Here is a 6,000-nt window from a genome sequence, read left to right on the forward strand (position 1 = left end):
GAACAAAGAAATAGCTTTTCTTACTTGTCCATGTTGACCCTCTACTTTATACTTAAGCATGGACCATACCTCCCACTTACACACACACACACACACACACACACACACACACACTGCGGGCAGGACCACCGGCAGGTTCGGCCTCTAATGATTTCACAGCAGCAGATTTAACAGAGGGTGGCTGCTCAGTGTCAGACACTCGCCCCAGAGGCTTTAGAGAGGCTGACAGTCAAAACATGGGCATAAAGGTTTGACCCTGAGAAACAGTTCCACTTCTCTAAAAGCATTTTTAACACTTTTAATACCAAACAGAGGCCGCGTTACCATTACGGCTCAGATTTGTAAACAGAATTTATCGCCAGGGAGGCAACAGCATCTTGACTTATCTTATCTTATCTTATCTTATCTTATCTTATCTTATCTTATCTTATCTTATCTTACCTTATCTTATCTTTGAATAATGCTCTATGAATTAAGATTATTAAATTTCTAAAAGTATGTAAGTTCAAGTTTTATAATGATAAATTATATAACTATAGTATTAAGTATTAATTCTAAAGTATATGTATAATTGTGTTTGGGAAAAACTGAGATTTGTGTCATATTGTAACTCCAGCGCTCTCCCGAACCAAAGTCCATAGAGAAAATCATCGATTTTAACATCACAGCACACAGGAGACGTCGATCCACTGTTGCCTCCATCAGAAAATTCAAATGTGTTATTTTGTAAAATTCGGCTTTTCAAATCTTTCGTTCAGATTTCCCTCAGTGACACAAAGTGACCACACGAGGCAGCAGTAAACCAGCAGCTCCTGTGTCCCTGTGAGCTTAAATCACTGATTTTCTCTATGAGGTTTGGTGTGGGAGAGCGAGTGGTTGACAAACTTCAGTTTCCTTTTTTAAGTTTTAAGTTTGGATGTGTCTTATTTATGCCTGATTTTTAATAAAACGGTGTCAGTGTGGAAGCTGCTGTGTATAGAGACACAGTGTCGTGGTACTGAGGCCATTGTGTTTGGTAACATAGTTGCCCCTCGGGTCTTTAATGGCAGAGGCAGCTAGTTAAAGTCGCCGCTTGTCCATTCATACTCCGCTCTCCTGCTCATTAAAACCCCCGAATGGCCCACAGATGTGGACGTCAGCCATTATCGTCCTTCTTTTTTTTTTTTTTTGTACCTGGAGGGAGGTGAAGTTAGGAAGCGCGGTGAAACGCTGCACGGTCGACGCCGCAGCCAGACCCACGGCGTCTGTGATCCTGTGACGCTGTTCGTCCACTGACAGAGATTCAAAGACGAGCTTAGGGTCTTTTTTTTTTTAACGATACACACTCGAGTGAATTTGATAAATCTGGTTCTAATAACTTGAATAATAACGCTGTGATAACACGTAAACAAAGGGTCTCAAATTTAAAAACTGATCTGGCCAAAGAACATCTAGTTCCAGTAGGGGGCAGTCAAGTGGGGGGGAAATGATGAATTATATCATGATATTCCATCATGATCTTGCAATAAAATTATGTGATGATAGATATTTCACAAAATCTCAAAATAAAAGTGTCTGTGTTCATTTGACATGATTTATAGCTCAAAATAACTCCAAAGAGGTTAGTGTGTAGTGGTTACCTCTCTTGTCTTTGCAGTAAGAAGACCCAGGTTCACGACCCGGTCGGAATAAAGGGCCTTTCTGCGTGAAGTTTGCATGTTGTCCCCGAGGACCAGGACTGACAATTAAACCGTGTTCTAAAATGTTCTATTATGTTTTAAAATAATGTTCCTTTCACTTTATTTGTGTTTTTCTTGTATATTTATTTCTATATATATATATACTCTTATTTTTACCACAGACGGACAAGGAACCATATGTGGTACTTTCACGTGCGCTGGCTCTTTAAGAGAGTGGACAGAGCTGACATGTTGCATCACTTCCTGTTTCCTGGTTTTTGGTGAGTAGTGTTTGCTACAACTGCACAACAAAACAAATTCACTGGAAATACGTTTGTTGTTTTGTTAAATTGATCCCGTGCAGCTGTCACTCTCCGTCAGTGACACTGTCGCTAACTCACAGTTTTACTGTCTGCCTTAGCTTAGCAGTTAGCTTAGCTGCTACCTCCTCTTCCTCTCACGCCCATAATTTCCACTAAAGCCAAAAAGCTAGTTGTGCTTACTTTATCTTATATTATGTCATCTGTAATGTGAGTTAAATCTAACTAATAAATCTAACTAAAATCAGCGATTTTAACATCACAGCACACAGCACTTGTCGAGCCTCCATCACTAAGTTCAAACTTGTTATTTAGTTAAATTCGGGGTTTGAAATCCTTCGTTCAGATTGACCTTAGTGACACAAAGTGACCACACACCCGTGAGCTTAAAACACTGATTTTCTCTCCGAACTTTGGTGTGGGAGAGTGAGTGCTTATCTTATCTTACATGTAATGCTAGTTAAATCTAATAATCGTTTTTATGTGTTTTTGCCTTGGGTCAGTGCTCAACATTAAATGCACAGTATGTGATTTCAACAGCTATAGGGCTCTCTCTCTCTCTCTCTCTCTCTCTCTCTCTCTCTCAAAACAAAAAAACCCAACAGCAAACAAACAAAAAACTACTTTGATGATGTCATGAGCTTCTGCTAACTCTTCTGATTAAGTGACTGATCCTTTATTTTTTTCTTTTTTTTAATTTTTAATCCTCCTTAATCCTCATTTTTTATATTTATTTCTAGCAACTTTTCCTCCACTCCTGAGGTATTTCAACAGGTAAAAGGGGGTTGCGTGTGTGCTCCCACGGACCAAATCAGTTTCTGGCAGAGATTTACTTTTTGGCACGACACCAGCTCAACTCTTTCCTATCTGTAAAGGCCCTAAAATAGTCTTGGCAGCTCTGTGGCCCAGCTGACATCAGGCCTCATGATAGTGTCAGATCAGCCTGTGGAATGCCACGGCAAGCTCTGCGACTCAGATTTGGATGCTTATCGCGGGCAGCGCCGGCTCCGATTGGATGCTTATCATAACCGTATCTCGTTGTCGGCTCATGCGGTGACCTTTAACGGTATCAGCGTGGGACGCCATGGCGGGGCGAGGCGACCGCCCACTGGACTTTCGCTGATATTTATTTTGGTTCACACCTTTGGGCTCCGTCGCCGGGCCTGTGAGGCCGACGCGGCGTTATCAGTGAGGTTGTGCAGCTGCGTCGCGTCATGGATGCTGAGGCAGGAGGCAAAAAAATGAAAAAATAAACGCTGATGTCATGTTTCGTCGTCATGTATCAGTTACAGCGACGTAGAGAAAGTCTGCTGGCTGCTGATTGTATGATAAATGTGAGTGGAACGGCACAGGGCAGAACAACCACTGGCAACAGGAGCGATCTTAATCGCCTGTATTGAAGAACTCTTAAGTGAAGGATAAACCAGTTAAAACGCAGCAGAGTGAGTGCTGCGGCTCTGAGGCCGGGACATAAATCTGACCACGAGCACTTTGTGGCTCTTCAGGTCAGTTCTCCTGTGGGAAAAGAGAGATGAGAGACTTGGGGTCAATCTGGGCTAAGCCTCGCTGGTGCCAGTGGACCTCCTGGTCCCCCCCCCCCCCCCAGACCCAGGTCAAACACGGTCTGAAGACTCTGGGTTTGGTTGAGGCTGTGTGTGCAGCAGCAGCAGCACTCGAGGTCACGACACCAGGTGAGGTTTTGTACTGAAAGAGAGAAGGTGAAGACGTCGCTGTTGCTTTCAAATGTTTGTGATTTCACAATAAGACTCCATCTCCGTTTCAACACCCGTAGCCTGTCTCATCGCTGTTGTTTTGTAAAGTTGCTCCAGCTGTTCTGTGTAAATTGCATCATCGCCACGTGAGCCACGAAGAAAACCGCATCACAGAAGCTAAAGCATATTTATTCACGTAGAACAGGAACATTTCTCCTTAATTACACAGGTCTAGCACGACTCGGATCGGCTCAACTCTGTGATAGTACCTGGTACCTTTAAGGTTTTTCACCTTAAAAGTACCGGATACATTTCCTGAATGCAGTTTCCTGCATCCAGCTAATTGGAGCTGCATGGTGAAGGGAACAGCAGCAGCTGTTGTCAGAGTATATATCTTGGAATTATCCTAGATTCCAATATAACCTTTAAAAACAGGTCAAAATGGTGGCCAATACCATTTACTTTAAACTTAAGACACATGAGACAATATTACAAGTTGGTCTCAAGCAAGTTACAATATTACAAGTTGGTCTCAAATGCGGTTCTAAATTAGCTGTGAGGCTTTAGCGTAGCTGAACGTGCAGCGACACAACTACTCTCGTTTGTGATTTCCTGGATTCCAGTTCCCAGCTCATTGCTGCTACAATGATTGATAACGCGGACACAAACAAATGTGAATTTGACTTCATTACCGATGTCACGACCGCGTCAGATGAGTCGGAGTTAAACGCTGCAAACGGCGGATCAGATTTAGCCGACTGTGGTGCTCCTCGCCGAGCTGCGTCTTGTAAAACTGAGTGCAGAGGTTTGGAGTTTGAGGCGCGATCCCGAAGCTCCCTGCACCATTTTCCCATTTCCCGGCTTTTCCATGTCGTCTTCGCTCTGCGGCCTCGCTCCTGAGGAAAAACAGACGCCTCCTCTGTTGCCGGCCTCCCCCTCCCCCCCCCCCCCCCGTCTCTCGGCTTTCTTCTCTCCTTGCCCCCTGGGCTTTTTGGTTTTTATGGCAGGCCTTCTAACACATGACCTCTGCCAGGCATTAGGCTGCGTGTACACATCCATACACAACAAAATAAAGTGAGAGCAGCCATGTGATGAAGTATGAACCGAGCTCATGGCGTTAACAGTCACTCGGGAACGTTGTGTGAGGCGAGGCCCGGCGCTGCAGAAGTCTCCTCGGCCGCCAGGTTCCAGGGGCGATAACGGCGTCTCTGATTTATTCGCTGCAAAACACATTTGTACTTTAATCCGATCACACGGCAGCCTCGGAGAGTAAGAAATCATCCTCGCCTCGTTCAGGCTTCTTCTTCCCCCCCCCGCTCTGCCCTGTCTGGACCTGTCGCTCCTGCGCTTCGTCCGAGTCGCTGCTGCGCTGATGCAGGACGACAAGCTGTAATTTGGTGTACACATTTACCTCATTTGCATGAGAAGCATTTGTGCTGCGAGCCGCCGAGGTGAACGAATTACCGCGGCGGTTATTCTCAGTCTAAATAACGGAGGCGAAATTACGAGCGATGCTGGGAAGTCGGGGAGTCGCTCATTACAACAGAGGAGCTTTTTTTTTTTTTCTTTTTTAATGGCACCCGATGTCTCCCGATGTCTCTTTTATCCAAGACTCGCAGGTGAGTGAGAGTTTTCTCGACGCTGAAGAAAATATAAAATCACTTTACTGAAGAAAAAGGGAAACATTTTCAAAAAGAAAGTCTATTTTAAATTGTTCTACCAACCAATATTGGAATTTAAAAAATGTGCTTTAAAAAAGTCTGTGGCAGATATTTTACTCAGAACTTTCAAAGTAGAAAACACTAAATCATGAGGTCCTGAAAGGGCTCCCCCTTGTGTCACTTAATAAATCATTAGGACTGTATGTTGGTGAGCTAAAAAGTATTTTTCAGTTAAATGAGACTTGCCGATCTCAACTACGGTGAGAACTTTTTATGTTTTTATCTCTTTTTCCACAAATCTAAACTGCTTCTGCGATTACGTTTCTTAAAGAACGCATTTGCTGCCAAATTACATCTCATTCTTCTTCGTCAATAGTTCATATGTGTTTGAGGCAAAGTTCTCTTTAGAAGGAGGAGGAAGCAGAAGGTAGCAGTGGTGGCGAGTTCCTTTCCTCAAACTAGCACACTACGGTTTAGTTTGTTAAACTGACTAATATGAGGTACAACGTATGAAATATGTACATTTCAGAGTCAGAAAAAAATGCTTTGTTAGAGATTTAGTTTCCAGTGAACTTTCATTGAACTTCAAGAGCAAACGACACCAAATTTTTACAGTGTTAAGAAGAAAATCTGATGTATTTGTGACACA

The sequence above is a fragment of the Solea solea genome, chromosome 4 (assembly GCF_958295425.1).
Source record: "Solea solea chromosome 4, fSolSol10.1, whole genome shotgun sequence".
NCBI lineage: Eukaryota > Metazoa > Chordata > Actinopteri > Pleuronectiformes > Soleidae > Solea > Solea solea.